Below are 15,180 nucleotides of genomic sequence, written 5' to 3'. Positions count from 1 at the left end.
TGTGCACCACACCTCCAGCATTGGTCATGCTTATTCCCAATTGCTGTTTGGCAGCTAGAGGTTCTGATGGCCAGCTTACAATGGTTGGTACACCTTGTGAGGTCATTGCCAAACTTACTTCCACGTGTGACATCATATATTATATCATGACCTATTTTAGTGCTTTAAAAAAGATATATCTGGAAATTTCTATGGTGGAATCCTAATTCGCAAGCATTTTTCCCCTGATATGCAAATGCTGCTTGTGTGTGTCTAAGTTCAGCAATCAGCACTGCAGGTAAAAATGCACTGTAGGTAAAATGTAGTTACTACTGTCTGCTTAAAGGGGATGTATCCGGCACGGTGTCTCCCTGCAGTCATATGAGGTAAATAGGTTTTTGTTTTTGTTTTTTTTTTAATTTTACAGTGGACAGTTTACCTATTAAGAAAATGTTGTCCAATAACAGACAACCTTTTTAACAGTACAATGTGGTGAGCAAGAAATAGCATACACCACCATACATAGGCTCCTACATGTAAGAAAAGCTGTACACTACACCCATAGTACAGTTTATCCTACCATCAGCTGTTATACACAGTGTAGTGCTATTTTAAGGGGGTGTGCAGTGGAGGAGGAGATTCATCATCGTTATGCAGCATTTGCAACCAGAGATTGCCACCTACTGTCCAAACTGAACCCAGCGGAACCGAAGGATAAGAGAAGTGTTTTGGGAAGGACGAGTCTAAAGAGAGCACTGGGACAGTTGACACCTGTGGTACAGTTACTCGATATAAAAAGCCAAAGTGACAAGGCAGGAAGTCAGTTGGCGCCAACAAGGGAAACCAGTGGGACGTCGGCAAAGAGGGATGCTGCAGCCGAGTCACTGGGATGCGCTTGGAGAACGAGACAGGTGGAACGTTTTGAGCCAGATGCAGATAACGCCAGTCAAGGGCAGGGATCCAGACTACACAGGTTAAGGCCGAAGGCCCAGCTCTTATCAGTCATGGCCCGATAGTAGACCATCGCAGGTCAAGCCTCGAAGACAAAGTTCCAGAAATGGACATCCACTGTGGTGATCCGGAGGCGTGAGTGTACCAGGACATAACTTCCAATGCTGACGTACGGTACAGGGTTTGGTCTGGGGCTGTGCAGCAGACGGGACGAGAATCGGCCAGTGTGAGGAGGGTCCAGAGAACATTACTTGACTTTGTAAGGAGGACTTGTAGCCTAGCATGAAATAGCGGTGACCCACTTAGGCCTATAACCTAAATGGAAATGTGCTGAAGAGCCATTCTTGTGTGCCCTTATAGTTGTGAGCGCCATCTTTGGGAGTTATCTCACAAGGGACATTAGGGCGTCGCTCGTACTGGAAAATAGTAAGATAGTTGAAGTACGGATTCTCCATCCTGTTAGTGTTTTTATTGTAATTTTTTTGCTAATATTGTATTACTTAATATCCTGTATTTGAATGATTGACTCCTTGCAAAATGAACCCCTTCATTTCTGTGTTAAGAGAATAAATAGATTAGTTGCGACATATCTCCCAATCCTGGACCCCCACAGCTTGCACCTTCCACATCAAACCAACTGCAAACTACAGCAACCTGTCTTACGCAAAACAGGTCCTCCTGACGCCCATCCCCCTGCTCCCTCTCTCTGGAGCACTGTGGAATGCCTGCTCTATCTGCAACAAGCTCCATTTTGTCCACGACCTCTTTACCTCTCGTCATCTCTCCTTCCTGGGCATCACAGAGACATGGCTGACACCCTCCGACACTGCCTCCCCTGCTGCGCTGTGTTACGGTGGCTTGCACTTCACCCACACTCCTCGCCCTGGTAACAGACATGGTGGAGGAGTGGGTCTTCTCCTTTCTAACAACTGCACCTTTAGCCCTACTCCTCCTCCTCTACCCTCTCTTATTCTCCCTTCTTTTGAAGTCCACTCTGTCTGCATCTACTCTCCTTCCAACCTCCAAGTGGCTGTCATATACCGACCTCCAGGGTCGGCCACTGCCTTTATTTACCAATTCTCTACCTGGCTTCTTTACTTTCTCTCTGCTGACATTCCCACAATCATCATGGGCAATTTTGACATCTCCACTGACACTCGCCAGTCAGCAGCATCCAAACTCCTGTCGCTTACTTCATCCTTTGGACTTACTCAGTGGTCCCCCTCAACCACCCACACTAGACCTCATCTTCACCCAACTCTGCTCCCTATCTAACCTCACAACCTCCCCCCTACCTCTATCTGACCACCATCTACTCACTTTCTCATCCCTGTCCTCCTCACCTGTCACCCATGTCCAGCAACTAGCACACCCCCGCAGAAACCTTGCACATCTAGACACCCACACACTCTCTGACTCTATTCTACCACTGACATCCATATCTTCACTTCATGACACAGACAGCGCCACTGCTTTTTACAATGCCACTCTCGCATCAACTATTGACTCGGTCGCCCCGCTTATGCATGGCAGAGCAAGACGAGTCAACAGGCAACCCTGGCACAACAACCTCACTAAACAGCTTCGACAAGCGTCCAGGATTGCGGAGCGGTGTTGGAAGAAAACACATTCTCAAGATGACTTCACTGCATTCAAACAAGCAACACTCAAATTCAAATCAGCACTCACCTCTACTAAACAGGCGTACTTCACAACCCTCATATCTTCCCTATCCTACAACCTCAAACAGCTATTCAACACTTAACTCTCTCCTCCGCCCTCCACTGCCCCCTCCAACCTCCGTCATCTCTGCTGAGAAGTTTGCCACACACTTCAAAAACAAGATTGACCAAACATGGCAAATCTTTACTGTCCGACCACCACAACCCCTTTGTTTTCCACACCATTGCCCTACCCCCCATAACCTCCCTTCCCAACATCACGGAAAGAGACCTTACTCGTCTCCTCTCCAAATCACACCTCACCACTTGTGCACTCGACCCCATCCCATCTCCTCCCCAACCTCACCCCCACGCTCATCCCATCCCTTCAACCTATCACTATCTTCTGGTACCTTCCCCGCTGCCTTCAAACAAGCCACAATCACGCCCATCCTCAAAAAGCCATCCCTCTACCCAACCGCCTTGTCCAGCTATCGCCCCATATCGCTGCTCCCATTTACCTCCAAACTCCTTGAGCAACACGTTCACGCTGAACTTTCCTCCTACTTGTCATCTAACTCTCACGTTGACAACCGACAATCCGGCTTCCGCCCACAACATTCCACCGAAACTGCCCTTACCAAAATCAGCAATGACTTACTTACAGCCAAAGCTAACAGACAATTCTCTGTACTCCTTCTTAACCTGTCCTCTGCTTTCGATACAGTTAACCACTGCCTCCTAATACAGATCCTCTCTTCCTTTGGCGTCAAAGACCTTGCCCTTTCTTGGATCTCCTCATACCTTTCTAACCGCACATTTAGCATCTCCCACACTACCTCCTCACCCCACCCCCTCTCTGTTGGAGTCCCTCAAGGCTCTGTCCTAGGACCCCTACTCTTCTCAATCTATACCCTTGGCCTGGGACAGCTCATAAAATCCCATGGCTTCCAGTACCAACTGTACGCTGATGACACCCAGATCTACCTCTCTGGCCCAGATATACCCTCTCTGCTGTCCAGAATCCCAGCATGTCTAGCAGCCATATCCTCCTTCTCCTCACGATTCCTCAAGCTCAATGTGGACAAAACTGAACTCATCATCTTTCGCATATCTTTCCCACCTGATCTTTCTATCACAATAAATAACATCACTCTTTCCCCTGTACCGACAATCCGCTGCCTCGGAGTAACCCTTGACTCTGCCCTGTCCTTCAAACCCCACACCCAAGTTCTCGCCACCTCCTGTCGCCTCCAGCTCAAAAATATTTCCAGAATCCGTCCTTTCCTCAACCCTCAATCTACTAAACTGCTTGTGCATGCCCTCATCATCTCCCGCCTCGGCTACTGCAACATCCTCCTCTGTGGCCTATCTGCTAGCACTCTCGCATCCCTCCAGTCCATCCTTAACTCTGTTGCGCGACTGGTCCCATCTCTCGCCTTGCTACTCCTCTGCTACCCCCCCTTTGCAAATCCCTTCAACTGACTCCCAATTGCCCAGCGTATCCAGTTCAAACTACTAACAGTGACCTACAAAGCCATCCACAACCTCTCTCCTCCGTACATCTCTGAACTAATCTCCCAATATTATTCCCTCACGTAATCTCCGGTCCTCCCAAGACCTCCTTCTCTCCTCCACATTTATTCGTTCCTCACGCAATCGCCTCCAAAATTTCTCCCGAATATCCCCCGTCCTATGGAATTCTGTGCCTCCACACATCCGATTATCTGCCACACTTGGATCCTTCAGACGGAGCCTGAAAACCCATCTCTTCAAACAGGCTTACAGGCTGCCATGACCTTGCTTGCTGCCACCTCAACAACACCGGAGCTACTGCAACCCCTCAACGTACTGTCTCCTTCCTCATTCCTGTAGAATGCAAGCCCGCAAAGGCAGGGTCCTCTTCCCTCCGTACCACACTATCATTGTTAGTTTGTTTACTGTAAGTGATACGTGTATTTGATATGTAACCTCTTCTTATGTACAGCACCATGGAATCAATGGCGCTATATAAATAAATGAATAATAATAATAATAATAATAATAATAATAATAATAATAGTTGGTTACGTCTGCCTTGTCCTTGTCTGCGTGTTGCATCTTAGTAACCTGTTCACACTATCAATACAGAAGTCCGTAAACTAGTCTAGAAGCCAGTTTACAGATTTGAGTTGAAGAACAATAAGGGGGCTGTCCCAGGTTGAAGAATCTGGATGCCTTTTGCAGGAAACAATATGACACCTGTCCATATGTATGGTACTCTATCACTGCTTAACCCGATCCACATCAAAATGATCGGCAATACCAGACGCAATCTATGGACAGGTTTTGTGCTGTTTAAAATAAAGTAGCCATGTTATTTTTTTATTCCTGAACAACGTCCACGATGCAAATCTGTCTGCAATCTCCAGGTGTTATAACCAGATTTTAGTATGTATTTTTGCTCTAAATTCACGGTGCGTTTCACTCCTACAACATTGAAAGTAGTGTAATTCGCTGTGAAAATCCACATTTGTTCGTTTTTATGCACAGAAATGGAATGCAGCAAGTGGATGAGTTTTCTACAATGGGTCAATAAACCACTATTAGGCCTCATTCAGACATCCAATTTTTCCATGTACGAAAAAAAACCAGACCAATTATTCTGATCAGAGTATGGTACGGGTGTCATCCAAGTTTCTCATATGCGGAGAAATTTAAAAAAATAAAAAATTCTCCACCTTCTCCATTCGGACAGTCCATGAAAATTGGACTGCCCTCAGATTTCGTCATGGACCCATTGACTTGCATTTCTGATTTTGATCCGACCCTTGGATCAAAAATCGGACATGTATCCGCCAAACCATCGCTCTGTGAAAAATCACATAGACCAAGGTTGGCAAACCTTTTTTTTTTGCCAAGTGCCATATGGATATTTATACCATCCATTCGGGGGCCGCACAAATTGTTCTATCTGTGCCCACAAAGTATGTTCTGATGCTGGCACTGGGGTCAGGGTGTAATCTTTAATTGCACGTGCCTCAGCATTCAGTAGTGAACACTGTGTGTGCGTGTTCACAGAGCAAAAAGAAATTAAAGGGCCGGCAGCCAGCAAAATACAGCTGCCAACCCAAGCACTGCGGTCACCGGGAATCTGCCTGGAGGCCAGATAAAAGGTCATCGAGGGCTGTGAACTGCCCGCGGGCCTGAGGTTCCCCATCCCTGCCATAGACTATCACAGGTATGAGTGCCATTATGCACAAAAAACGGATGTCTGTACGAGGCCTTACAATCAGCCTTTTGCCTGGGTGAAGGAAAGCTTGGGTTCAGCTCTGCGGTAATACATTTTGATGGCCTGTTTCTATCTCTTCCCAAAAAAGTAGATGAAAATCTATTTGACCCAATGCTATGAGGAGCACCAAAGACCGATACATGTAGTGATTAGTGAGATCATAGCACAGACGTCCACCACTGAGCACATCTCTATATTGCTTGTCAGAAGCTTTAATGTAGGTTATCGTTTGGTTAGTAGAATATCTCAGTCTGGAGCAAGACTTTACAGTAAATGCAACTGTTATACAATAAGCTACTTTGCAAATTTTGGGGGTTAATTTTTATGCTTTGCTCAATTTGTAATAAACAGTTCGTTTTGCAGGAAAAACAAAAACCTTACAGCTTGCTCTATTCATGATTTGTTAGCTTTCTACTGTTCAATTGGTTGTACTATGTGACCCATCCTTTGACTTAGGGACCCCCATATACATTAGAGAGTACACTAGTATATGGGAGCCTCCCGACTCACACCCAATAAATGTCCGGTTTTGGAATGCCGATCTTTCTGTTCTTGGTGAGGTAAGCTGCCATAAGAGAAGGTTCGGCAGCAGACAGGGCTGAACAAGCATGGTAAAAGCAACAATACAATGAACCAGTAGATTAGAGCCCAACGGCAGGAATCCCGATTTGGCAGGGACCTAAACAATCTAAACTTTACAGAAGGACATTTATCCAAATGGATGACATAACTCCACCTGGATTGTGATTTTATTGCTGGGTGGACCAACAAATCCTTTACAAGTCTCACATGTAATAGTCATGTAGCTTGGCAATAAAGTCAAGATGTGTGTGTAGTAACCGTATCCCCATAAATACTAGCAGATAATAAAAGTCAGGGAGTGTAACACAGCGAGCACCTTCTGATCACCATTTCTATAAACTATTTACAGATATTCATTTAGCCGCCCCTAATGACACAGTAATAAGATCTCAGGAGTTGCTTTCTTTCTTGTGGAGACCTTTAACCTACTCCGGGCTGTATGTCACGAAATGGATGTAAAGGTCATGTGGTGTGAACAGCAAGATGTCTGCCGTTACCAGCGTAGACTTCACGGTGAAAACTAAGCAATCAACGTCACATGGCTCAGACAACTGTCCACCCAGAAGGTCACTTCAGGACCACACACACTGCAATATCTGGCTTGTTTCTATACATCTATACCAGCATTGCATGATAACACCATATTCCCTATAGATAGAGAAATGTGTTTTTTCATTTACAAAAAACAAGTCTATTTAGAAATACTGGACCTTTTAGCCACGCTTTTCTTTCTGTGCTGCAATTACACTTATAGGGCAGAAACGCAAGTCATATTGCAATATACATATATGACCGTCATCTGCTCTACATCTTGATGCCCAAAATAAAAATTAACTGAAGGTACATCCCCCAACCAAAGGTAAGAGAAGTACTACGACACCACACCATACGTCACTCACTGCAAACACCTGTGCTAGTCTCAGTCCGTATACGCCAAGATCCAACTGGCGGTGCATAGAGCCAAGTCCTTATGCACATATGAAGAAAAACAATAAAGGCAGCACTCACCAAATCTTGTAAAAGCAGTCCTTTATTCTCAAAGACGGGACACAGTAGCGGTTGGCAATCGAGAGCCCTGAAAGGACTTGTGGGGGAAGAAGGAACAGAGGACTATGACCGTTTCGCAACCTTACGGTGCTTCTACGGGTCCAAGGTAAGTATGACGTGTCACAACTTCCTTTATGAAGTATTGTGTGCACCTGAATTAATTAAAAATTTAAAACAAGTTAATAACAATTTCAAATATTGCAGAGTAGCAGTATATTACATGTAATTTTACAAAAAGATAGACAAATCTAACTTCTCAGTCAAAGCAAGTGGACCTTGGGTATCAGAATTTAGTATCCATTTTGCCTCACGTCTCAATAGAAGTTAGATTTGTCTATCTTTTTGTAAAATTACATGTAATATACTGCTACTCTGCAATATTTGAAATTGTTATTAACTTGTTTTAAATTTTTAATTAATTCAGGTGCACACAGTACTTCATAAAGGAAGTTGTGACACGTCATACTTACCTTGGACCCGTAGAAGCACCGGAAGGTTGCAAAACGGTCATAGTCCTCTGTTCCTTCTTCCCCCGCACGTCCCTTCGGGGCTCTCGTGCTGCATTATCCAGGTATACTCCTCTAGAAGCATTGCTTTTAGGGAAGAATGTGTTACTTCATGGTGGCATTGTGTGGTTTAGGTCACATTATTCCCACGAAAGTGTTTTTTACCGTGGGCCTCTGGAAGCAGAGTTCTTGCTGTGATATTCTAAAAAGGAATTTACCACTGCGGATATCCTTGCGAAATCGGTGCAGTTAAGTCGCACATCTCACCCTTTGTATTGCAAAGACAGAATCTCGCCCTATATCTGCAGCATAAAATGTCATCCTGTGGATCTTAAAGGGAATCTGTCAGTAGGGTAAAGCCTCCTAAGCCGTCTATATGGGTATGCAGGTCATAGGAAGCTGAATAAAGTGATGTCAAGGTATCTGTGATCCGATGTCTTATTCCAGAGAAATCCATGTTTTTCTTATATGTAAATGAGCTGTTCATTACTATGGGCTGGACATAGATCTCCCTGAGAATCTTCCTACAGAGATTATTCTAATTGAAAGGTGGCGTTACCAGTGTGACACATGTAACTAACAGAACAGTAGAACTGAACTTTGTCTCAAACACATTTGCTGCAGCTCTCACAGCTCTGCTGTATTGCAGCCCTGTCTGCCTGTGAGATGGAAGCTGACAGGAACCTGCAGATGTGTTTAATGTTGATGTCTGTGAAGCGGTGAGGAATTAATGGCGCTATATAAGTAAAATAAATAAAAAATAAATGCTGTACTGTGTTAGTTATAATCATACACAGCTCTGCAGTGACATCAGGAGAGCAGAGAGCGGCCATTACACATCACACTGGTAATGCCTCTTTTCATCTACAATAATCTCTGGAGGCAGATTCTCAGGGAGATCTGTGTCCGGCCCATGGATTTTAAAAGATCATTTACATAGAAGAAAGATATGGATTTCTCTAGAATAAGATATTGGATCACAGATATTAAAGGTAACATTTTTTTCATTTAGCTTCCTATGACCTGCATGCATATATAGACGAGTTAGGAGGGTAAATAATACTGACAGATTCCCTTTAAACCCACAGCTCATGTCAGTTTACTCAGCAGATATTTTACGCAGCATGTGATTTCTTGAAATGTCATGAACTATGCTGGCAATGTAAAATGGCGCGAATTTTAAGCAAGCAGAATATCCGCTGCGTTTTCACTCCGTGGGAACTTAACCTATTGCAGAAGAATATCTTCTAGTATATTGCATGCAAGGTTAGCAATCATTTTCCAAAAATATAGCACAACCTTAACTAGGTCAGATATTGCTTGATTGAATATGCTATATTAGTTGGGGCAGTGTTAGAAAAATCTGTGCCCAAACCTTCAAACTTTAGGGCTGTTTTTAAAAGTCAATGTCATGGGAAAAAAAAAACTCTCTCTAATCACTAGAAGAATTCTGGATTTACCTCATACAGTTATACAAACATTTACTCTTCACATACTAAGGAAACTGCAATAATGTGATCACTAAAAAAAAATAAAGCATTAAACTGTAGGTGTATATAACTCAGCTAACCATGGCTATGATCTCTTGATAGTTGATGGATCATACGGAAACTACTAAGTGTAAATTCAGTTGTACCACAGAATGTAAATAATGTCTCCCCACGATGCAGGCGCATGTGGTTTTCATAATTTTTTCTTTTAGGAGGAGAAGGATAATTAATACATGTGAAAATTATGTTGCCAACATGTGTAAACTTGGTCTTTCCACTTCTGCTCAACTAAAGATGTGCACCAACCACTGCAGATATATTCATTAATGTAGTTATGTATTAATGTTCTTAATTGCGCTTGCAAATTTAAAGAAAAATATCCAACATTTACAAGTGGCATTTTTTCTACTATAGATTTGGCTGCAGCAAATCCATACAAGTCCATTTGGATGCATATTTTCTACCAATTACATCCTTTGAGTTGCAGCAAGTCTTTGGTAAATCATCATAGAAAAATGTCGATTTTGTGTTGGACTTTCTGCAGCCACAGCAGAAAAATGTTCACACTTTGCACTGCCACTCAGATTTTAATTTTTGTATCACAAGAAATTAAAATCTGCATGTCAAAAATGTGATGACAATATGGGGACAAATTCTGTGCCTAAATCCTCTTCAAATCTGCGGACATTCTGCATCCGATGTAAGGGAATAGTTTCCCATACCCTATATAAATGCAGCAGAATATATTTGCAATGACAGTACTGGAAATTTTTAAATCATCAGTATTCTCATTATTTTGCACAATTCTCCATGGAAGAACTAAATCTGCTCCATTAGAGAACAAGTGAAGTGTAATCCTCGTCCATATATACACTGTAATCCAAGTGTCAGCCTTGGATTGTTTGAAAGCTACACGTCTGATTTTCTAATGAGATTAGTCCCAATATTGAAACACATTCAGTCTCACCTGGAAGATCATGTGTTACAGAAAACACCACTTTATGAGACATGAAAGGGGTATTTTATAATAATAAATGACAAAAAAGGAGCACACCCAAAGCAAAGTCCGGAAATGCAACACTTGATACTGAACTACACAACCGTAGAAATATGAGGCTTATAACTTTTCTTATACAATAAGAGAAATAAGGCTTGGGAAATATTCATATCATTTTCATTGAACTTGGTACAAGATTACACCAAACAAGTACACGATAGAAAAGGACAATAACCGGTGAGGAGGTTATAAGTTTCCATGTTGAACTGGACACACAATGTAATAGTGGCTGTGGAGTGGAATAAAAACTATTTGCTTATAATTTAACTTTCATTTTCAACCCCCCAGACAGTTTTCACTGGAGGTGTGCGCTTCTTCTCCCTGTATGACGCTGACCAATCATAAGCCGGCAGCAACACTGAGAAAAGTAGAACAATACCCCACTGCAGCTCAGAGTGGGTTAGTCAGTGTGTGAGATGTAATTATACATATGTCTGCTGTGATCAAACAACTTGTACTCGCTCTGCAGTGAGATCAGATCTGTCATTAAATCTCACACAGGAGTAGACTCTTCTGGGCTACTCCTCAGTGACATGTAAGGAGACCCAGCTCTGACCTCACTGCAAAATGATTACCCTGAGCACAACAGACTTAAGTGTGATTATGGAGCTCTTTCTGGAGCAGAGGAGGGGTAGTACAGGACGGGTGACAGTGCTATGAGAGCTGATAGAAGCAATAGTGCCACTACTGTAAAAGGAGAGGAGGGGGGTCGCCTCTGGCCCCTGACTTAGAAGGGCCCACCCTGGATGGACCACCACTCAACTATATCGGTATGTGCAGTACGTGGATACATTTAAACTCTGCAGTAGAGCAGGGAGACATGATCTCTCTGCACTACCGCACCCCATTCTGTGGGCCTGTGACTTGCAGAGTGGCAAGGTGATGCACTGGACGGGTTTCAGGCGGAGCGACCCAGACCACGACATCTTGTGCATGCCCTGTTGCGGTGACTTCACCATGTTGGTCCACCCGCATCTTTCTACTGTATGAGCGCCACCAGACTTGTAAGGATCTGGGATAATGTTAGAATATTATATTTTTATTTTAATAGTACTTGTGGGGACCATCATACATTGTGGAAGGCATCACACTGCGCATAGGATAACCCATTAGGTGCCAAATACTTTGATTGCTAATATCTTCCAAACAGACGCGAAATTTTATAAAAAAAAAAAAAAAAAAAAAAGAAGTTTTATTCCACTCTGCAGCCACTATTACATTAGGTGTCCAGTTTAATGTGAAAAATGTGATGAAAGGTCCTCTTTAAGTAAAGCATTTGGATAAATCTGCTAGGCTGATATAAAAAAAGTGTCTGGTGGGAAAGAAAATGGGGGGAAAAAAAAAAAAAAAAAACCACTCCCAAAACACTTGAAAAATCACTTCAGAAAACAAAAAAAAAATGCTCCAGAGATGTGCACACAGTGAATCTTTCCAGGTGAAGCCGCTACAGGAAAGCGCTGGCGGCTTTGCCGTAATTTTTGCGGCTGCTCCGTCAGCGTGTTTCCCTCTATACTGTGAAGCATAGAGAGAAGGTAGTGTCCAAATGTAGCAGACGTTCCACATCCACATGGAGGGTAAGTGTGCCTGTTTATTATTTGAAAACCATTCATGCCTCGTTATTAAAACAGTAAAATATATATATATATAATCAAGTGGTGAACCAGCCTTTTAAATAATAGTTTTTCATTGTAAAGTATAAATAAATTCAGGATTTTGAATAATGCTTAGGAATAATTTATTTTCCTAAAGCAGCTCAAAAAAAGGGTGAGTATTGCAATATTATAAGGTTATTAAAAACATATATAAGGCCGGTCTTTGACAATTAGCTCAGCTGCCACAGTTACTACAGCAGACCCCTAATGCTAAAAAGTGCAGTAAAACTTGTAAAAAAAAAAAAATAAATAAAAAAATATGGTAATCATCAAAATGTGTGTGGTCTCTGGTAAAACAATATATTCCATGTGACTGCTCCCCTAAGTAAATCCAGATCACTGATTTCCACTAAAGTCCTTATACTGCAAGGATCAGTAATAGACTGAGGACACCTACTGGACACAAGAAGAATGACTAAAGAGAGAGGCTTGTAGCTTTTGCTGTAACTGATGACAAATTATTTAACAGGAGAATAGAAAATGTTATTGTAAATACATTCTTGTTTTTAATTGCATTTCGTCAAAAAAAGGAGGTAGCACAGGAGGTTTCTGATTAATGCTATTGACAATTATTTATTTTGCTTGTATATATGATGTAGCTAAATACTGTCACATAAGATGGAAAAAAAGACAAAAACATGCTGAAAAGATATAAAAAAAAATACAACTTTTAATAAACAAATGAGCTGCATGTAGTAATGACCCACACTACACAAGTTAGGCTACGGACTCGCAATGAGTTTTTGATGTTGCAGATTATCTGCATCGGGGTACTTGCATTTCTCCAAAAATACACAGCGTAAAAAATAAAAAAAATAAAAACACCACCAAAAACATCCTTAAGCTCCATTCACAAGTACGAGTTTCATGTATGTGTTTACTCAATTTTTTTTTGTGTGTGATTGATAGAACTTATACTTATTTTATGGCATTTTTTTTGTGTTCGCATAAAAAGTTTTTTTTAAAAAAAAAAAAAAAAAAAAAATAGGAGGCCTGTATCATTTTTCTTTGAGTCGTTCTGACACAATAAGTTTTTCAAATTGTGACTGCTTCAGGAAACATTGCTTTTTTGAAGAGTTTTTACTTTCCCAATACATTTTTAGTTTTTTAGGCTATGTACAGTCTTTTTGAAGAGTTTTGGGAACAGAAGCTGAGCAGAAACTCAAAGTTTTGATTCTAAGTATTTTCACTGCACATGAAAATGTATCGTCTTACAATTCAAGCAAAGTGGATGGGATTTATAGAAGGCTCATTCACATTTTTTTTTTTTTTTTTTTTAAAACACTGCGTCAACTGACTTGCGATGCGTGTTTGAAATCCGCAACATGTCAATTTCTCTTGCAGATTCACTGAGTTTTATGTGCTAATTTTCAACTTAGAACTACATTATAAGCCGAAAACCCTCAGGTGAAAAAAACAAAAACCTTTGTAATCCGCACGACTATCAATAATGTTTTTTGAAAGCAAAATAATACCTAAGTATCAAAAATAAAGCAGCCTTATATAAAAACCATGGAATACCTAATAGAGACAAAAACCACAGTGACAAAACACAATGAAGAAAAAACAAACAAACAAGTAACTAATAAGTGCAGAAATGCTGCAACATCAAAATTCACCAAATATTCACTTGGGGAACGTAGCCTTTGTGCTCAGCTTCTGCCCCCAAAACTCCTCAAAAATACTCAGTGTACCCATAGCTTTAGGTTATGTGCAAACGTCATCTTTTTCAGGCAGATTCCTGGTGGAATCAAAGCGTTGTAAAATATGAACATAATGCACAGAAATGTAAAACATTACTATGCACATGCTCCGTCTTTTCTTGTGTGCGTATGATGAGTTTTTGAAGCGGCGCATATTTGTAGTGTCATAAACGCAGCGTCTTACAGTTGCAGCAATTTGGCTGATTTTGGCTTACAAATACTGAGGTAAAAAAAAAACTCACTACTCAACGTGTGCACGTAGCCTCAGGGTTCGTAGACCGTGAAGTGGTTAAAAATTGTTCCTGTGGCTTCACTTGGAAGCTGCCCGGTCTTTATAGTTAAAAGTATAGGGAACAGACGCCAGCAGGGGAGCCACTGCAAAAACGACAGGGAAGCCGCTTCAGTAAAAAGATCACCGACTTTTTCCTTTAGCAACTTCACCTAGGAAAACCTTGATGGCTCTGCCATCAGCATAAGGCTGGGTGCCCACGTAGCATTTTTCAAGCGTATATGCTGCGGAATTTCCGCAGCGTAAACGCTTGAAAAACGCATGTATATCCGCACCCCATGGTCCCCAATGGGATTCCGCAAGTTCTATGCACATGCTGCGGATTTTTCCGCAGCATTTATGCCGCGTTCAAAAATCCGCAGCATGTCATTTAATTTTGCGTTTCCGCAAGCGGAATTGCCTTTGTCCAATGCATAAAAAATGCAAGGCAATTCCGCATGTGGAAAACGCGTGATAAACGCGCAAAAAATGCGCGATAAACGCGTGCGGAATTCCGCATGCGTTTTTCCGGGAGAGGACTTGCATTTATGCAGCAGAAATTTTCTGCTTCATAAATGCAACGTTAGTCATGCACACACACCCTTAAAGCATTTTTTGCAGCATTTTGACACAATATGTCAAATTTTGACTCGATTGCGTGAAGGAATTCGCCTTGAAGTGACATGCACTTCATTCTCACCCAATTTTTTTTCACAATCCAAAAGAGCAAAAAAAATGCTCAAAAACCGAATCATATAAACAGAAAAGTGTATTAAATACGTGTATAAACAGGAAGAGTCTCAAGCATTTAAGGCTTTTTTTTTTTTTTTTTTTTTTTTTTTTTAAGAGCAGCTCCACACATCATAAAACTCCTTAAAAGAAAAAAAAAAGTTTGAACGCCTAAGGGTATGTGCAGACACAGTCTTTCATGGAGGTTTAGGAGCAGAAACTCTCCAAATCCACTTAAAAAACTTTGAGGTTTTGCTCCAAAAACACAGAAAAAAAAGACTGTG

The 15,180-nt window shown here is 41.7% G+C and overlaps 1 protein-coding gene across 4 annotated transcripts in view; it reads right to left on the bottom strand.

Annotated features, from left to right (window-relative positions):
- Nucleotides 1-15,180, bottom strand: part of KIAA1210 (KIAA1210 ortholog) — a 131,876-nt gene that overhangs the window by 115,264 nt on the left and 1,432 nt on the right. The gene's annotated exons all lie outside the window — the stretch shown is intronic.

Source organism: Phyllobates terribilis, unplaced genomic scaffold (genome assembly GCF_046119375.1).
Source record: "Phyllobates terribilis strain yellow unplaced genomic scaffold, ASM4611937v1 Scaffold_7__3_contigs__length_470593459, whole genome shotgun sequence".
NCBI lineage: Eukaryota > Metazoa > Chordata > Amphibia > Anura > Dendrobatidae > Phyllobates > Phyllobates terribilis.
This window is presented reverse-complemented; position numbering and strand designations above follow the sequence as displayed.